This window comes from Amphiura filiformis, chromosome 14, assembly GCF_039555335.1.
Source record: "Amphiura filiformis chromosome 14, Afil_fr2py, whole genome shotgun sequence".
Classification (NCBI taxonomy): Eukaryota; Metazoa; Echinodermata; class Ophiuroidea; order Amphilepidida; family Amphiuridae; genus Amphiura; species Amphiura filiformis.
Window position 1 is genome coordinate 19,905,635 of NC_092641.1, and position 22,058 is coordinate 19,927,692.

A 22,058-nucleotide genomic window follows, 5' to 3' on the forward strand; every position below is an offset into this window, starting at 1 on the left:
TATCTTCGGTAGATAGCAATGAATTACCAAAGAATGTGCTATCTTCAGTAGATAGTAATAAATTACCAAAGAATTTCCTATCTTCAGTAGATAGCAATAAATTACCAAAGAATTTGCTATCTTCAGTAGATAGCAATAAATTACCAAAGAATTTGCTATCTTCAGTAGATAGCAATAAATTACCAAAGAATTTGCTATCTTCAGTAGATAGCAATAAATTACCAAAGAATTTGCTATCTTCAGTAGATAGCAATGAATTACCAAAGAATGTGCTATCTTCAGTAAATTGTAATAAATTACCAAAGAATTTGCTATCTTCGGTAGATAGCAATAAATTACCAAAGAATTTCCTATCTTTGGTAGATAGCAATAAATTACCATGAATTCCCTATCTTTGGTAGATAGCAATAAATTACCAACGAATTTCCTATCTTCGGTAGATAGCAATAAATTACCATAGAATTTGCTATCTTCGGTAGATAGCAATGAATTACCAATGTGCTATCTTCAGTAAATAGTAATAAATTACCAAAGAATTTGCTATCTTCAGTAGATAGAAATAAATTACCAAAAAAATATGCTATCTTCAGTAGATAGCAATACATTTAAGTGTTTTAAAATTTGAATCAATAGTTTATAGTTATGCACAACCAAATTCTCCTTACCCAATGGAAACAAAAGAAATTATGTTTTCTATGTGGAATCTCAATGTGTGTTGTCACAACATACACCTCATATTGTCTGAAGAACCACTGAACCAATACTAGGCATGTTTGTACTCATTTGAAGACATTTTTCATGTACATGCCAAATATAAATATGAAAAAAAATGTTATAATTTTTGTTGTAAATTTGATTATCAAATTGTTGCAAAAACATACAATTTTTCTGGAATATTCAAGTCATCTCTCTCACTAAGGAAATATTCCTACCAGTCATCTAATAATCATTTTAATTAATTGTTCCTTTAGATTCAAATTATAAAAATTCAATATTTTGTAATACTTGAACAAAATTGTGCAATTTTTTTAGAGAGCAGACAATGTCTCTCAGTGAGTTTATAGCTATGGTGTGTTCTTCTAAAGATTCAAATTAGTTCATCAATAGATATGAATATCTAGCTGATTGCTACACCCACAACTAGCCTCAAGGTTTATATGCTTTGATATCATATTAAAATTAATGACAAAATATTGTATTGCTTGCGACGATGAACACGATGTGATCACAGTGATGTTGATGACTTTATTTAGAAGAAGAAGAAAAAAACACCGCTGGTCTTTTGATTTTTGTTTTGTTTTGTAAATTTGTGGAAATGAGACCTGTGGCATAATTGTTATAATTGGTTGCAAGTGTTTCTAGAATTAACTCTCTTCACGTGGGTGTCGACTGCAGACGACAAGTTTTAACATTTTTTTACAAATTCAACAATTTTAGAAATGTAAATTTTCATGACCATATTTGGAATCAGCATGAAAAATGCATTAAAATGAGTACAAACAAGCCTAGTATTGATCCAGTAGTTCTTAAGATAGCTCTTGATATTTTGAGAAAATATTTCAAAACTTGAACTTTTTCCATTGAAGCGCATGGCTAGCATGCAGAGCATTAATGCAGTGTTTTCTTGCAAATACCTTTTATATGAAGCAATAATTGTTAGTTTGTATCTTTTTACTAAAATCTCACTACAGACAAAGATAGAAAGCAAGCCAGGGGAACTCATTTGTAGATATAACAATTCTTTTATCATCATAATTGCCAATTTACATTATGATGACGGCTTACACCTACATTCTGTGAATTATTTTAATCATCTGACAATACCAACTCCGGTGTAAAGATAATAATGAAGAAAACAAATATGCATCCGTACTGTAACAAATTTACTCTAATACCTAAGGATGCAGTCCAGAACCTCATATGTACCTGTGAGTTAAACAACTGGCCTACATGTATATACTCATACCTGAGATTAAATACAAGAATTTTAAAATTTTACAAGAATTTTAAAACCCAGAAAGGTGAGGTTATCGTTATTTAGCTCAATGAAAATAGTCCAACTTGCCAGACTCTTCCATTTTCTCCATATTGATATTGTTGGTATATTCCATGCATTTGAAGATCTACAATATCATTTACAGAGATGACCCCATCTCCTTGCGCTTTAACTGAAGCAGAATCACACAAACTTCCTAGTTTTCTATCATGGAAACTCTTGTAAATGTTACCATTTGATCTGAAGTTTTAAAATAAAATTATGATGGGTTAAGGCTTAGTGTTTAGGTAAGGGATAGGGTTAAAGTTATGGGAAATGTTGGGGTAAGGGTTAGGATTAGGGTTAGGGCTTGCGGATGAAATGGTACACAGATAAAATTGAAAATGATGAACTGACAAGTGTTTACAATAATGGTGGCATGTCCTCAAATTTGTGCGGCAGACTGCAGAAGAATTTGAGATGAAGAAGATGGAAAGAAAAAAATAAAATTTAGGTTTTTTGACTAAATGGATTCTATGTTGGATTTCAATAAATTGTGTCGTGTATGGTAGGACTAATGTCTCTGTTGAGGCCTGAAATAGGTAAAATGGATCCATCTGGTAGGACTAATGTCTCTCTTGAGGCCTGAAATAGGTAATAAAGTAAGCCAAGGTAAGAGCCTGTTCCACCCCCTGGATGTCATTGGCCTAGCACTGAACCTTTAATAACAGGTCTTCATTTAATGTAATCAACTCTCTTGATTAACCAGGACTAGACATTCCTATATGAAACTCTCCCTTATGTAATTGGCATGGATGAAATCTTTCCCCTATGTAATAATGCGATTTATGATAGGTGATCTGCAATTAATTGTCTTATAATGAATGATAACGGCTCCATATTGGTAACATTATCCGCTTGTTAATGTATCGTTAGGACAGTCGTTGTCATGTTATATTGTCGTTGAGGGAAACGGAAAAAGCGGTTAGGGGATGGTATCATACTGATAATATTATTCAGGTAGTAGCTGTGGAATTTAATTACTTTCAAAACTGGAACCAGGAAGAGGTGCAAAAAAGGGATCTAGCCATGGAGCTATTATAAGATGGAGAGGAAATAGATTACGTAACGCATTGAAACCGTGTGCCGATTTGGGACACGGTTTGGGACAAAGGGCTTCCGCCATTAAATCGGTAAGTTGACCCGACAGTGTATTAACGCTTTACCTAGCAGGCTACTGTCAATAAGTGATCAAATGAAAGTCGCGTGAAGCGCTTACTGGAACGAAAAGTACCTTTTGTTAGCATAACACACAAGGGTGTGATTGAGTAGCCGTAAGCACAAAAGACACACATTAGCCGCTGATGTATAGTTCGTTGTCACCCCACTGACATTAGGCGCTTCATTTAAATAAATTGAATGCGCTTGCTGATGATTACACATCAAGGCTGCCATCTGCATGTCTATAGTACTGTATAATGGTAATAGCTACGTAGGCCTATAAATGTAACATATAATAAGTATACCGGTATAGGCGTATATAAAAGTTGTTTCACAAATTGACATTTTATTTTAAGAAGGAGAATGTCATAAACAGTGGAAGGGGCACTGAAGGGGCAGTTCTTCTGTGAGAGGTCTTGGGAGGGGATGAGGGTGGCGGATGGGATATGAAGAATAAGAGGGGACTGGAGGAAGAGAGAAAGAAGAAGAAATAAAAGAGAAATAAATAAATAGACGTAAATAAATAGAAAGGTAAGGAAAATGATAGGAATGAGAGGGGACAAAAAGCTACAAAACGTAAGAGGGGATGGAGAAGGGAAGGGAGATAAGAAGAGGGAGTGATACTTTAGCAAGGAAAGAATAAGTACAGAGAAAGGAATGACAAATAAATGTAGGCCTTATAATAATTATTATAGAAACTAAACACAGCCCCCCCCCCCCACACACACACATAGGCCTAACACTAACAGCACTATATAATAGGCAGCCATTCGATGATGTCAATGCCTTTATGCGTTACGTATTAAAAACGCCCAGTCAGATGTATTTTACACTCCCAAGCACAAGTCACCCAATTTCGAAAATTGGACGTTGAATGTACACTCTCATGAATATTGATTGGCAACATTTTCCAATATGTCAGCGCTCAAATCGGACACAATAGAACAATAGACCATTCAGTGCGTTGGATCTAGCCATCAAATGGGCTGCTGTAAAAGTGATAATTTTCGTCTGTGTAAATTTTCGCGCTGTACCGATTTTGAATCACTGCTTGTTTTTATATTCGCAATTTTGAGGTTTTACATAGACATATCCTTGAAATTAACATATTCGCATGTTTTTATTTTCGCGGTAGCTGTGTAAAAGTTCGAAAATTAATGTTCCGCAAAAACTTCCACTTTTACAGTATTGTGAATTTCAAACGGGGTAAATGAGTGATGCCATTTGAAATCTACATCCCCTGTGTGGGTGATTAAAACCATGTCTTCCATAGGGGGTGTATGGATTTCAACTGGAATAGCCCAATTATTTTCCCGTTTCAATTTCATGCATAAAATTGTTTTTAGTTTCTGCTTATTATGTTGAAATTGTTGTAGCACTTTGCAGTCATAAAACACTATTAAAGAGTAAAGCCACCAATGACATCATACAAAAAATGGCAGAGGATACATTCTCCTTTGTAATTCTTTGTTGACAAATTATCTGTTTCTGAAAGTCTCTGTAATCTTTTATATTCACAAGATCTTGTTACGTTGTCGTGGGAGGTTTTCTATAGGGAAGGCTGTATAATTGAACTACTTTACTTTAAGATTGTTTTTCACAAGTATGAGCGTTGAGTTGCAATCCCAAGAGTCTGTTGTAAAATTAGGAATCTAGTAGTTGTATTAGGGTTGTTAAGATCAGATGCTGTAACAGGTTGTGTTGCTGCAAGTGAAGTTGTCTTTTTTTATTTTTATGTATAGACGTAAGAGCCAATTTGGGTATTGGTCAAATGTGAAGACCAATCGCCACTGAACTTATACCAGGCATGTTTGTTCTTATGTAAATGCATTCATATGTTGATTTTGAAAATTGTAATGACAATTTAACATTTCAAGCATTTTTGTTTAAAAAATCATCAAAAATTGAAATCTGTGGGTTGTTCTTGACATCAGCATGTAAATGGTTACCATGACATCAAACTCATCTACAAATCAGTAAGGGTCATTTTTCAGAAGTATTGATTTGAATTTGTATTTGTGAACTTGGAGCTAGGGATTGAGGTTGTAAACCACAAAAGAATAGTCAGGATATTGACCCATCGTGTTGAATTTCAATTTTGTCAAATTTTATAAAAATGTCAAAATCTTTTCATCAATATTCTAATATTTTGTATTTTTGTCTTTTCTTTTCATATTTCTACTTGCTGCTGACTGCCTTCTTGATGCTGGGTTTCAACTTACAACTTAACAGGTAAAGAACTGTGTAATTTTATTTAAAACGTAAAAGCCATTATTATTAATCATGTCAGGAATAGAGTGTTTTATTGTAAAGGGAGTGAGCAATTTATTTTGCAATATTTTTGACATAATACCAAATTCTGGAGACAACATGATACATCTCAAAACTATAATTATGTTGAATATGCATGCAAAATGATATACAAGTACCTACTACTAGGTATGTCACAGTGGCTGCACAATAATTCTGTCATACTGTGCACGCATACATAACAGTGAATCAAAAAGCGCGCGGATCAAAGTTGGCCAATTTTTGAAAACATACATGTCAAAAAATGATTTCCTCGTTATGTTTCATTGATCACAATAATTTGTCTTTTTAATATATGGTAGGTGAAACATTTCCTAAATCACTATCAACTCCGCCAAATTAAACACTGCCTAGTTTAAGAGTTAAGACCTGTTTTATGAATGTTTTTAGATCGTCCATAAATCAATAAATATAGGTCTCTCGAAATAGAGGACCTAGTACCACCGGTCTGAAATACCAGTGTTTGTTATCATGTATTTTTTTTTCTTGGACAATGAGTGAAACACTTCCCTATACCAATTGAAAACTCGGTGCACTTAGGCAATTAACTGCAGTTTCTTTATTCAACATCACATCAGGTTCATATTTGACAAAATCATGCTGTATGAATAAAACATAAATAAAACATTGAAAAAAGTAAAAATTACATATGCCTAATTAACATAAGAATGGCATAAATATATAATTAGATGTAATTAGCTAATTTGCATAATTAATGACTTTTTGTGTATTTTTGTTACCAAATGAAAGAACTTTGGGTACTTATGAAAAAAAAAAAAACCGCATCCTCATATCATGTACGGTTCTCTGTTGGCATTATTTTTGCATATTAATTAGCTGGACTTAGTCATTTTTAAAGCTTTTATTTGTCTGCAGATTGGTCAAAATGGCTAAAATTGTATATTTGGTGGATTTATTACATTTATTCGAGGAGAGATTTTTAATCTTGTTTTCTTTAACGAAGTCCGGAAAGATATGCAATTAATCTGTGATACTTAAATCAATGCTACCTTTTCAAGTAAGTGTCCGAATAAGCATTACAAATCCCAAAAATTACCATTTTGCCATTTATAGCAATTTGTGGCAGGTTTTCACCCGATTTATCTTCAAGTTGACGTTACATCACTTTGCATTATCCGATTTCAATTCTGTTTTTTGTTTTTTGAAGCATTCATAACGATGATTCAATTAAAAGCGTCAAATAACATGTTTCTGCTGCGCTTATTTTTGGGGTGATATACCTACTACTACCTACTACAGTTAGCTCTATAAAATTAGATATAACGATAATTCATTGCTATCTACCGAAGATAGCAAATTCTCTGTTAATTTATTGCTATCTACTGAAGATAGCATATTCTTTGGTAATTTATTGCTATCTACTGAAGACGGCAAATTATTTGGTAATTTATTGCTATCTACTGAAGATAGCAAATTCTTTGGTAATTAATTGCTATCTACTGAAGATAGTGAATTCTTTGGTAATTAAATGCTGTCTACCGAAGATAGCAAATTCTATGGTAATTTATTGTAATCTATCTACTGAAGATAGAAATTTTCTGAAGATAGTGAATTCTTTGGTAATTTATTGCTATCTACTGAAGATAGCAAATTCTTTGGTAATCCATTGCTATCTATTGATGATAGCAACTCCATTTTTGTCTATTGTTATTTACTGAAACTCCTTTTGTGATTCAGTACTAAAAACTCTTTCTATACTTTTCAAAGAGGTGTGTCAAAAAACTCATTCCTATTAACAGTTCTGAATTACATTTGACAATTTCGATATAGAAGATTGACCAGCCAAGTAATAGAATATTGATTACACTGAAAATGTTTGCATATCTAATGACTGCTTTTGGTCATCATTGCATAAAGGCTGCCTTTAGGTTAATCTTAGAGAGGCATGAATGTATTACATACTGATCAATGTAAATTATAATTGATTTAGCTTTAAATTCTAGTTCCATGCATTTGAAAATTGACTTAGAGCAGCAATTTCCATTTCATCTCATCCATGTATCAGTTTACATTAAGGCAAAATCTATTTTTCACATACGACTTGGTTTTCGCGGTAAAATGAATGACAACGACAGTACACAGTAGCCAATGGAAGTAACCATCCAGTACTATCATAATAGAGTGTGATCATGTTGCGCTCCCTGGATGAAACCTTAGCACGTATGAATAGACGATGGGTGTGCAGATGACAGTGTGTGAAAATATAATGTGTGGGATAACATATTAATATTTGATGGATAATAAGAGCGAGTCTGGATGAGAGTTTACATAGTGTATTCAGCATGGTGGGATACATTAACAATGTAGTGTACTGATGGAATCTGTTTTTTATGTTGGTCATGTAAACTGGCCTCAAAAAGAAACTTAAAATTTTTCACAAGGTCGTATCTTAAAATCCTCTCCATAAAAATGAACAAAAATTGCACACAGGATTACTTCAATACTCTACTCTAAACACATGTCAGTAACCAAGCAGTTGTCTAACTGACACAACAGTAGAATGCACTGACACAGAACAGCTTCCGGGACCACATTCACAGGCGAATAATAAAATGCTTTCTTCTATAATTCTAGATTTAAAACATTTTAATTTAATTCCATAAGAGCATATACCTCAGGCATTTCTGTAATAAAGTGTCCATATATCTGTTATAATTGTAACTTTTTCCAGTTTCAAGTTAATTCTAGTCAGTTTCAGTTAATTCAAGCCATAATATCATACCACTCATTATTGGCTGTAGTCAACTGCCTTCTTCTGTAATCTAGATTTAAACCAGTTTAATTTAAGTTCATAAGAGCATATACCTCAGCCCTCATTTAAATCATATGTGCATACCCTATCAACCATGTCCATAATACCCTGTTAATGTCCATTCTCCGACCACGTCTTATATCTAATGCTGTTTATCAAATTTAAACCAGTTTAATTCAACCCATATGAGCATACCCATCAGCCATGTCCATAATACCCTGTTAATGTCCATTCTCCGACCATGTCTTATATCTAATGCTGTTTATCAAATTTGCCCGAGACGTTTTATTTCTTAACAGGACAAGACAGCCCTAACACGTTCTTGTTGTTTGCGTGTTACCAATCAATTCCATCTTGGATTCAACACCAAACTCAAATGGCATTTACTCTCTCCAGCGACGGCATATAACACGTCCATCTTAAAGAAATGCAACATTTCAAAAGGACTTTTATTTCCGGGACTTAATGGCTGTAACATTTATCACAATTTCGATTCAGGAAATTAATTTCTTATTTATGGTTTATGGGAAGACAACATAGTCAATATACAGTAATGTGGCAGAAGGGCCACGTTTTTAATTTGTGAAAGAAAATCTTGGTTTATTGACAGATGTTGTATGTTGGTAGTACTGATTTTATAGGTTATTGGAAAATGTTGTAATTTTAGAGTCAAATGTTCAACAGAATGTAGACAGCAAGTAGAGCTCCATTTTGTGCTTAAGGATGGTTTCCAAATTCAACAGCCTTGAATATAAAATTTTTGGAGGCGACAGGCCCTTGTCAGAAATGTTTTGACAACTACTTGATTTTTCAGGTTTTCCAGTAATTAACTTTTTGGATGACCCTTGTTTAAACCCAGAAATTAAACTATGATTTGTACTGATGACCTCTGACCCTTTGTCTCAGCAATCATGTGTCTCAACATCAGAGCCATTAACCATATTACTCACTATCTGAACAGACAGACGGCAATTCAAATTGGGGCTATTCCGTGTAAAGTCCACACTCCCCCTGTAGAAGATTTTTAAAATATCTTTCACATGGGAAGTATGAATTTCAAATGGAATTAGCACATTAACCAACTCAATTTGAAACTCACCACCCTCTGTTGAAGATTCAGGTTGAATCTTTCTCAGACGAGTGTGGGTTTTAAATGGAATAGCCCTATTCTCCTATTCATGGAAGTAATTTAAGTGATTTATTCTTAAACTGAATCCAACCCTATCAAAAACAAATCAACCTTTCATGCAAGCTATCTACAGTGACAGACTCATTTCAAAGGACAACGTTCCATCAACTCCATTCAGTATACAGTATAATAGCTTAACAATTGACCTTAAGTTGTGGAAGGGTATGAGTTTTTGTACCCAAAACATTAAAAGGTCGTTCTGTAAGTGTACAAGGATATTAGGGTTAAAGAACTTTGTAATTAGAGATTGTAATGTTTGAGAGTCTAGTGAGTGATGAGATTGTGGCTATACTACTGCAGAATCATGCGGATGAAATCGCCATGGCAATTATCAACACAGCATCCAACAGGAGAAATGAGATGTGTAGAGATAAGAGAGAGATGAAACTATTGAAAATAGAAAGAAACTGAAGCCAGAATGATGGCATACCCAATTACACAGTTCCATGACCTCCCCTCATTGATGTTGATTCAACAATTAACCTCATCTTGTGGAGTATGAGTTTGTAACTCACTCCATTCAAAATGTCCCACTATGACTGTATAATCATATTGTAGTTCAGGAACTTTGTCTTGACAGAATGTAATATTCAAGAGACAATGACCTCATATACTTAGTATAAATGTAATTCTCTTACTTCAAATTATTGATAAGAGTGGCGCCGATATTCCAGGACTAATTTGGGCCTATATCTCTCATCTCGTCATTTGTGTTTCACTTTTCGTCTCCCCATCTCGCCAGTCATTCATTTCTCTCATCGTCATGCATCGGTAGTTATGAGTAAGACCATACATCATGCACTTTATGCATGGAATTTCTAATTGGGCTACTGTAATATGATTTCTTCATTTTCATTTCTGCAACTAAATATTTTTATTGCATCTTTTTATGTCGGCTTGTGACGGACAGAATATTTAACTGGGATATTAAAGGAACCAGTTGCATTATAAACCAAATGAAAATGATTAGTTCCTGTTGCATGGACAAATAAACACTTTTTTCTATGAGTATTCTGGATTTTTTAAAAAAATGCGACTTTTTTTCTGTGAAATTTGTGAACATGTATGTGCATTTGTATGTGTGTGCATGCATACATGTATTCAGGATAACAATTTGCATGCACACATGTTGAATTTTAATTTTTGTTCCTTTTTTTCTTTCGTAAAACAAAATTTTAGAAATTGAAAATAAAATCATATTGCTTGTTTCATCAATATGATTTGTCATATAGACTGGTTCAGGTGTTCAAATTAATCCATGTAGTCAGAATACCACCGTTACTGTAATTAATTCATACGCTTCTTTTCTGAGTAACTGTGATATTTGCCACTGGTTTTCTGGTAAAGTTAGGTCATTCAAATTTGTCAGGTAATATTTTGTCCTTAAAGTCATTTGGTTGAGAGTATGAGAGGAGAAAAGAGGAAAAAAATTATAGAAAGAATGTACGGAAAGAGGTAAATATCATTCAAGCACAAGTGAATTTGGTTAAAGCAATATAATTTTGTAAAATTTGTTTAAAGAGGGAGGCAATCAATTTATTTCAAAATTCTTGTTTTAATTTCTAAGGTAATTTGTTTCCTGATTAATTCTACGATCCCAAGATTTATTTTCAAATATCAGATTTTGTCACTAAAACCAGCACCTTAGGCCTTGTGTTTTGCAGGGAATGTTAGATCATTTAAGGAGCATATCTGATATTTCTTGATCAATTGATTAAAAAAAATCTAAATTTGTCAGAAATCAGACAATATTGCTTTAGAATAATTGTTGTAAATGTTGGTGTTACAGTATTAGAATAAAGCCATATTGTTTCATATTGTAACATTTGCTGAAGAGGATGCCCTTGATTCCTTTTAAATTCTGGTTTTTACACGATTGTAATGTACTTTAGTATTAAACATAGATACCCTACAAAAATCAAGACTTTGGGTGCTGTAGTTTTGTCAAAATCCAAGTTTATGAATAAACCGTCTTACTAAGATGGTTTATTATTACGATGGAAATATTAGTTGAACATGTGTGCAATGTTCACAACACAGTACGTACATGGCGTGCGGGACACACACACTTGAAAGGATAGTACCGTATTACAACCGCCAGAGTTACACGCATTGGCACTAGTAGTAAATTCCAATTTCTATGCTTTACCTCACTTCTTCGGCTCAAAATTAAAAGGGGACATATCTGACAGTAAAAGCTAACATTTTATGGAAAAGAAACACTAATCTATTTTTACAGAAATGTTACAATATGGCTTTAATAAAAAAATAAAGTTTTGTAAGTCTCACACTTGAAATACTTCAAATCAGGAGTAAATCTTGCATTGGGCTATTCCATTTAAAATCCACACTACCCCTGTGGAAGATTTTGGAAATATCTTCCACAGGGGGAGTATGTTTTTCAAATGTAATTGGTCATGGTTATTCATTTTGATATCCATACTCCCTCTGTATTATGGCTTTACCTCTATCTTCCACAACTGGAGTGAGTATTTCAAATAGAAGTTATCCAACTGTCTATTCTCATACTCCCTCTGTGGAAGAATTCAGCTAAATCTTCCACAGGGGTAGTGTGGACTTCAAATGGAACAGCCCATTGCTGTCAACCTACTTCTCATTATATTGGATAGAGACTTGGCATTCCCTTATGTACAGTCTCTATGCTAACACTTGTAGCAGTTTTACTTCATAACATAAATGGCACTTTTAAATTTTTAATATCAGGCTGTGTTTAGCTCAAGTTTGTGCAGCAGTTTTGCCTTTTTTATCAATTATTCCGTTTGACGTCTTGTCACCGGAGACGAACAACGCTTTGACAAATATATTAACATGTCCCACTTTTCTCATTTTCTATCAAGTTTGCTATCTTTTACTGAAGTGTCCCTAGGAATTATGCATTGCAAATAGTGTGGAAATATGGTAGACATGTATGGGTTGTACTTGTCAGTAATATCCTGGGTAGTGGGTACGACTAAGTTTAACATGCAGTGATAGATTTTGGTGGATTTGGGAAAAAAATATGTGGAGGAAAATCATAGATACTAGGCATATTTGTACTCATTAAGTACACATTTTATAATAGGCCTGTATAAAGTACTGTCATAAATAATGAATCTTTAAAATAATTACATTTTGAATGTTGGCCATATCATTTTGGTAGCAACATATGGAGGGATAAACTGGTATAGACGAATCCAACAAGCCAAGTCATGGTCAGGATTTGGTCGGCCATATTTGGTTCGCTGCATGCACCAAACAGGTGTTGTGAGTGCCCAATTGGGTGGATTAAACCCGCTTAAAATTTGATGTTAGATTCTTTTGTGTTGTAAACTGTCATCATTCTTTTGTCTACGTGTAACACGGGTGATAGAATGCAGTTTAAAATACCCTTCAAGGCCGCATCATTTCACATTTTAGGTGAGATAGCTGGGTCCCCGTTGTGGCTATGGCTGCCATTGAGGAGTAGGAATGTGTGAAATTGGATTCGTCTATATATTAAACTGGTGTGAGGAGTGATATCGCCTCTTCTATAATTGTTAACACTTGGATCTTCCTTGAGATGTGTGTGGTATGTATAGTGTGAGGGATAAGTATAATGGAGGAGGGGTAGATTCAACCACTAGTGATTTGTGTCATCAGTAGTATAGTAGTAAGTATATCTTTTGTGGTAGGAAAGGAGATATTTAGTATTTCTTCGTAAAATTCAAAATCATCATTTGTCTTTTTTTCTAAAATGAATTTTAATACAATCACATTTAGATTCTGAGCTTGTACATGTATAAGTGACCAACAAGTTGATGGCCTAAACCTGATTCAACTTGGTACAGCTTATTAATTTTATGAACATTTAGGTCCAAAAAAAACTTAAACAGTTGAAAAATTACACAAGAAATGGGAGATAACTGCCAAGTGCATAGATTTTATGTCAAATTCAACAACCTTGGCCGTAGTTTGCAATGTAACTTATATTGCATTCTAAGAATTTAATTGTGACCCTTTTGGCATATTTTAAGGTAAGTGTCCCATAGACTAAATAAATGTACCTATGTTGAGTATGGAATACAACATCACACCAGAACTATGATGCCTTCAAATACCAGTTGACTCATCAATGTCATTTAAGATCAAAATTGTTATTGCATGTTGATATGCCACAAAGCAACACATTCTTACCTGAAATTTGTATGCATATGTATTGGAATCTAAGACTTTGGTATAAGATACAAGTATGCTTATACCAATGTTATACCCAAGCAAAGATTAACACTACTTTTTTTGGTATACCACCCAATTTGGTATACCACCCAATTTGTATAACATTTGACTCATCTGTGTAATTTAAGAGCAATATTGTAATTGCACATTCATATACCACAAAGCCAGGGCAACAAGGATTTGTTTTGCCTCAAATGCTTATGCATATGCAATGGAATCTATAAGGCATTGGTAATGTTGGCGTTATACCATTAAAAATGACAATACAGGGACTCATCCACATTTTTGAATACCACCAAATTTCTACAACAGTTGAGTCACAATGTAATATAAGATCAAAATGTAATTGCACATTCATATAACACAAAGCAAAGGCAACAAGTTTTTATTGCTTCAAATACTTATGCATATGCATTGGAATTTAAGACATTGGTATTTCAGTTGGTAAGCAGTATGCCGGTGTAATACGGAAATGAAGATGCAGGCTATGGTATATTTGTACTCCAGGGGGTGCCACTCATGTTTAGATTTTGGTGGGGGGCTACTTTGCTGATTTCAAGAGATAGTGCATAAGAAATACTCAATTGGTTTGAGCGCCAGAATTTAAAGAATTGATTTGCAGGAAACTTGGTAAGAAACTGCTGATTTAGAATTAAAGTTTAGAATGAAAGAAATTACACTGGAGTGTAATTATGGTATTTGGAACTAAAAATTAATGACAGTAGATGCAAAATGCATTGCTAGCTCCAAAATTCCATGAAATGATTGCTTCATCAGAACAGGATTTTCCAATTTTTGTGGATCGAGGTTCTTCAGGAGTTACCATACTGAACTGGGTTATTGAAATAATGAGCTGTAATCTTTACCCAACGAGAACAACCTGCCTATTGGTCAAAAAGAAGTTTTCATTATCAATTGGACCAATCAGCAACATTGTTAGAATAATTTCACCACACAAAAAATTGGGGTGAATTTTTTGGAAAGCTCCATTCTGATTGGTGATTAAAGTGAAGATATCACGTAACTGACCAATCAGAGGCAATGTTAGATTGACAGGTAGTGCTCAGGAGATCTTTGCAGCTACACATACAAATCTCGTCATATTTTGTATAAGTGATTCCCTCCCCGGGTCAGCAATATATGTTATGATTGAGTCATCATCGTAATCTAAGTGATGTTGAATTGTGCACCCTCCAGACTCACTCTCACCCAAGTGGCAAGCCATAACAGCCACGAGGAACACAAACATGATATGTTATTTTTTGAGTAAAATTGGAATTAAAATCCCCCCTAATTGTTGTTTTTGGCGAATCCTGAGCTGACCCCTTGCAAAGATGTCTCGTATTACAATACACTGCAGGCAAAGTTCACTACCAGTGTGTATTGACATGGATTTAACTCGTAGTAATAAGTGCTCTTAGGTATTGAGACTCATAACCAGAATTGTTAAGGTCAATGTGAATTTAATACCAAAGGCATTATGACCCTAACTTTGCCATGAGCAATCAGGCTGTTGTTAGTAAAAACTGGGGTGATTGTACAAGTTGTCATGTCTAAGTACAAGTGCGGGTAGTGAGCAATTTATTGATGCTTTTAGCATTTTTATTGGGGTAATTTTAATTTTCTATAAAAAAAGGGGATCCATATAAAAATTTTTGTGGCAAATTATGCAAGGAAATGAACAAGCAGACAGGCAAGTAAGTAATAAGTATACCAGCATGCAAACATACTAACAAGCAGGTAAGCAAGTATAATACACACATAAAAACAAACAAACAAGCGAGCAAGCAAGCAAGCAAAGAGTAATTTTATTTTTTTCACAAAATAAAATAATTTAGAGGAGTAAGATCAGTATACTTGACACAATCAATGTATCCATTGACACAAAGAGTATCAGTATTATCTGAGATAAGTTACAAACAGGAGGCTGAGTATCACCGAATTAATTAATAGTAGAGTGAAATTAATTTGCAAATAAATCCATCACGTTATGATCAAGTGTAATTAACACTGTATCAACTAACACTAGACACTGTTATTGTGTACAGATATGTGTTATGAATGCATATTAGAACTTGATGTGGTTTTTAGACATCAATGCCAATGCCAAATCTGTAAGTCCATATTTTTATACTAGGTCTTACTCTGGGTGTCCAAAGAAACAGAGCTAACTTTCTTTCAATATAACAGTGGCAGATGCAAGATTTCAATATAACAGTGGCAGAACAAGGGGGGGATTTGGGGGAAATATCTGAAATTTGGCCAACATTTGGGAATTTTTGCCTCCAAAAGTTAAAATTTCAATGCATTTTTGTTTCCACTGTGATGGGAAACTGGAGGAAGGATGTGACCAGGCAGTATGATTTAAAAGATTCAAGTTCACCAGCATAAGTACATAAAAATGTTATTTTTGACAAGAAACTGGTTTATTTTATGAACACCACACTGTAACATTTGAAAATGATAGACTCGGACAGTTATATTCATTATCACTATTCAATCTAATTCTTACTATTCATAAGCCAATGGCATAACTAATGATCTTGTCATGACAATGGAAGTACAACACTTAACCTTGTCTTAAAAGTGCAATAATTACTCCATGTTTCAACTGTGGCATTTCCCAAACGAAATCTTCTTTGTTAATATCTTGTCTTCTAGTTAACAAGTTTTGAATAACAATTTATAACAAATGATGACAATACACAACACCTGTCCCATTAAGTTGTCCTATTATTTGGGCACAAATTGCGGTCAAATGCATTCTTTTGTCATCAGAGTCATTTGTCATCTGACGGCTGGTGAAATGTCAACATTTTAAATAGAAGGATGACCTTTGTGCAACAAAGAATAATAATGGCACTAACTTGGTATGAATAAGGAGAAATTTATATGGAATATTTTTAAAATTGACAGAAATTATTATGAAAACTTCTTTTGAACAAAGATAAATATTTTGACTATAATAAAATTATTTTGTAAGGTCTATTTGTCAAATTGACAGGAATTATTATGAAAACTTTTGAATGAATAAGGAGAAAGTTATATGGAATATTTTTGAAATTGGCAGAAATTATTATGAAACTTCTTTTGAACAAAGATAAATATTTGGACTATAGATTCCACTAATTCTACAATATTTCATATCTATGGTGAAAAGAAATTTATTTATATGGGATATTTTTAAAATTGACAGAAATTATTATGAAAACTTCTTTTGAACAAAGATAAATATTTTGACTATAGATTCCAGCAATTCTGCAATATCTCATATCTATGATTAAGAGAAATTTATTTATATGGAATATTTTTAAAATTGACAGAAATTATTATGAAAACTTCTTTTGAACAAAGATAAATATTTTGACTATAGATTCCACTAATCTATATAAATAAAAGGAAGTCGCTAAATCTTGTGCGCGAATAGACTCAGAGATGATTTCACTTTCAGCTCTGATTTATTGGTACATTGATCGGGTACATATTGCCATTAAACCATCTGAGGTTCATTTTTCAAAATTGGTGGTAACTAAGAGAATAACATAAAAACTGTCGTGTTGCTATGCAAAATCGATCGCAGTGGCATTGTGGGTAATAAGGACAGTGTGAACCGCGTAATAATATTTCCATTAAAAACCATACGCAGAGCAACATTTCCCCGTTTTCTGCCAACTGCGAGGTGGCCAAGAAATGATTCAGGCTATCTAGATGCACAACAGCGCATAATTTAATAATGATCTTACGAGCTTTTCGTCCCTGCGCAGATCTACGCGCCCATTTACCGCCACTGCATCAAGGTTGGCAGCCAAGAAATTAAGGCTACGACGCGTGAATCAGGTCTTTGCGTCATCACTAAGGTAACGTAGGAAACAGTGGTCTGGTAGTCTAGAGTGGTGATAGTGCCTGCGTGGAGACCCGGGGTGCAGACAGTCAGTGTACAATTTCGTTATTTATTCTAGGCCTATGAATCGTCCGGAGATTGAGGAATATATACGGGAAATGCATTGCACTTTATTTGGTTGAAAACGGTCAACAAATAATTATGGTTAAAACCGGAATTTTTTTTTCCGGGCCTTTTTATTGTCAAAACTCAGTGGTAGCGCTGCATCGTAACTAACTGGCAGCGCTGTTGGTGTTAGTGCGTTGGCGTACAAGGGATGTGACTTCGCACGCATGCGGTCGCATATGCATAGGCCAACTTTCCGTGCCAGAGAAATAGAAAAGAAAAGAAAGTAGGACAAAACTGAAAAGGTATAGGCCTACTATGGATGGGTTATGGGTACAGGGTTGTGGATTAGAGTAAATAAATAAATAAATCTATATAAATAAAAGGAAGACGCATATGCATAGGCCAACTTTCCGTACCAGAAAAGAAAAGAAAGTAGGACAAAAAGGGGTAATGGGTTTGGTTAAGAGATTACCGAAATGATAAAAATCGTAAGGATACGGGAGGCAGGAAGGAACCTAAAAAATGAAAGAATAAATAAATAAATAAATAATTCATGAAAAAAGGAAGCTAAAATAATGAGAACAGAATTAAATACAAACGGAAATCACAAGCTATAACTTATAAGCAGGAAATATGAAAAATGGGAACAAAATAATAGAAAAAAAAAACCTAAAGCTAAAAGGACAAATCTAAGTAAGGGTAGATTTATAAAATAATGCATATGAACGGGTTTCAATAAATAAATAACATGGGAACGGAAAATCACAAGCTAAGCAGCATAAATCTATTGGAACAAAATAGATTTATGTAGAAGAAACTGAAAAGAAAGAAAGAATAAAATGAATAAAAAAGAAAAGAAAGGGAAGACAAAGAAGATACAGGTATTATACAGGTTACTAAATGAAACGGGAGCAAAATAAAGAAGGAAAGAAAGAAACTAATCAGGAAACGTAAGAAAAAAAAAGCTAAAATTAAAAACTAATCAGAAAATATAAGAAAAATGAAGCCAAAATAATGAAAACAGAATTAAATATATTAACATAAATAACGGGAAATCACAAGCTAAGCAGCATAAAAAAGAAGCTAAAAGGGAAACGTAATAAAGGACAGATTTAGAAAATAGTGGGAAACGGAAAATCCCAAGCTAAATAGCAATTTTTTAATGGGAACAAACTAGACCCATGTAGAAGAAACTGAAAAGAAAGAAAGAAAGAAAGAAGCTAAATGGAAATGCAAGAAGGAACAGGTTTAGAAAAATAAAATTTACCTTTCCAATGATTCTACCTTTTCAGTAATTCCTCCTGTTTTAGTGATCGCTCCCATTTACTCATCTAGCGGGGACCCGCGCGAAGCGCGGGTATCCCGCTAGTTCTACATATTTCATATCTATGATAAAGAGAAATATTTATTTATATGGAATATTTTTTAAATTGACAGAAATTATTTTGAACACATCATTTGAACAAAGATAAATATTTTGACTAAAGATTCCACTAATTCTAATTTCAAATATTTATTTGTATGGAGTATATTTTTAATATTGACAGAAATTATTAATGAAAACTTCTCTTTTGAACAAAGATAAATATTTTGACTATAGATTCCAGTAATTCTACAACATTTCATAATAAAAGTATTTTGTTTGAGGTGTATGATAAATGGGGTGTCAGATTTGCACACACACTCACACAGATCTAATGATGGTAGAAACTAAAGTTAATGAAATGTGGATGACTTTGATATGCCTTGCTTCTAGCTGCACTTTGTTGGTATCCAGTGGCGCATGGCATGGCTATTGGAGACAAATCTCCCAATTTTAGCCCTTGCTTCTTTCCCCACCAGTTAAAATAAGAGTTGGAGAATTTCCGCTTTTGGGCAAAAACCAATGCAAACTTTTCAGTACATTTTCAGATTTTTACCCTCTGTGAAGGTCCCTCCAGGAAAAAAACTGTTCTGGTACTGCTAAGTTAAGGCATACATTGCTCAACCCCAAATAAAGGATCAGATTTACCGCCACTACCTGCTGATCTAACATTGCCTCTGATTGGTCGATTACATGATATCTTCCCTTTAATCACCAATCAGAATGGAGCTTTGCAAATAATTCACCCCAATTTTTTTGCATGGTGGACTTATTCTAACAATGTTGCTGATTGGTCCAATTGATAATGAAAACTTCTTTTTGGCCAATCGGCAGGTAGTTCTCATGGGGTTAATTAACCTTATAAATCAGGTGAGATTCACTAATGTTTAGGCAACAGAACACTTTGGCCGGCATCATGAGTAGAACAGAAAAGAATGACTGCAAATCACAATTTGGATTCCGACCTTTTAATTTTTATATTTGAACTTATAGATTATAGACTATTAGAAACCTTAGTACAGTATAAAGTATACAAATTGATAGTTTTTAGTATTTAATTCCTGTAGCTAATGACTATACAGGTGTTCTATGTACCAGTCTAAATCAATCACTGACCATCATGACGCCGGTGTTTCTGTTACAGCCTTGGTCACAAAGCAAGAATAAAATGGTTTAAATATTTAAATGATGTACAATATAAAGTATACAAATTGACATGGGTGTAGATATCAAATGGAGTCACCCACACAGGTAACTCCGTTTGAAATTCATACTCCCTCCTGTGGACGATTAAGATCATGTCTTCTATATGGGGTGTATGCATTTCAACTGGAATAGCCCAAGTAGAAAAGTGTACAAATTAAGAGTGAAAATGGGGACAGAAATAAAAGAAGAAGAAAAAGGTTAGCCAGTCACAAGAAAGTCAAGGTATGCCATTGACCATTTGGATCCAATAGCTTCTTTGTCTGCTAGTATAACCACAAAAAGGCCCCTTCCTTTTAATCCTTATTTAGATCCAATAGCTTCATTGTCAGCTAGTAGAACCACAAAAAGGCCCCTTCCTTTGAATCTTGGCCTCCTAACACCCTCCATTGTGTGTGAAGTTACCCCCTGGCAATGGAGACAAGCTGTCTGTAAGCTAACAGCTAGGCTGATTTCTGATGTATGAGTTTAACACTTTTGCTCATTGTTAGGCAGTGCAGGTGTAACGATTATTAATTAAACTTGATGATGAATTGGTTAGTTTTTAGTCTATAATTAAAGCATTAGCTAAAATACAAAACTGAATTTTTGTTCATAAAACATGTTTGTAGTTCGTAGGATGTTAAAGTCTTTGATGATTATAATTGATGATCAAGATGATGGTCATGATGACAACAATGTTGATATTAATGATGATGACAAGATTACAATGATGTAACATTCTTAGTCAGTGGGGTGGTCTAGTTCAGTAGACACATTTTGATTGGACACTTTCGCAAGATTTCGGTGCCGTTTATCAGGCCGTGAAGCGACCCCACGTCATCATGCGTCTTGATAATGCTTTACACACTTGTAGAGGTGCGCGTATGTATCGCGCTGTATGCGTAGACTAGTGCGGAATACGCGACGCGCTAGCAGTACGCGCAACAGAATACGTGAAAGTTGTAAACAAGTTTCGTTCATTTTATAATGAGGGGAGTTTTTATGACAGTAACTTATTTTTTGCTTTAAAAAAATTGTTTACAGTTATTAAAATAATATTTAACTGACTAAGAATGAGAATAAGCGATAGGAATTTTTATTTTGCCTATCCTCTACCTATGATAGGCGACAGGCAGGTCCAATATTTTTATCGTAGTGGATACGCTGCGCCCGGCATCCACTACTCAAAATATTGGACCTGCCTGTCGCTCATCACACGATAGAGGATAGGCAAAATAAAAATTCCTATCGTTTATTCTCTAAATGATGGAGGTGATTAGGACAATGATGATAAGAATGATGATGAAACTGATGATGATGACAATATGATAGCAATGATGATGATGATAATGATGATGGCAATGTGATAGTGATGATGATGATGATAATGATGATGATGGGAATGTGATAGTGATGATGATGGTGATGAAGATGATAACTACAATGATGATGACCAAAGCCCTGTGTAATATGCATGTGCAGAAAAATATGAGGTGAATATGAAGTGGAATGCACAGCTTGATGTTTGAAAGGAAATATAAGGGATTACAAAAGGAATATACATCTCATTTATATGCTTACATAAAATATACAGCCCCATGACCACACCTTGGTTGTACAACTTAATAAAACCCATAGTCTGGACGTCATTGAAATCCTGTATGCCTCGTAAGTTGTGTCACTGACCAGAAAGTTACACCATCCTCAAGTACCAAATCCCACTTCTGTATGCAAATAATGAACTTGGTTTATGTATATGAGGCTGTAAACAGGTAAACACCTGACCAGAAGTAATATCATCCTCAAGTGCTGAATCCATAATTTGCATTGTGATAATGAACTTTTTTACCACTATGAGGCTATTAACAGGTGCACACT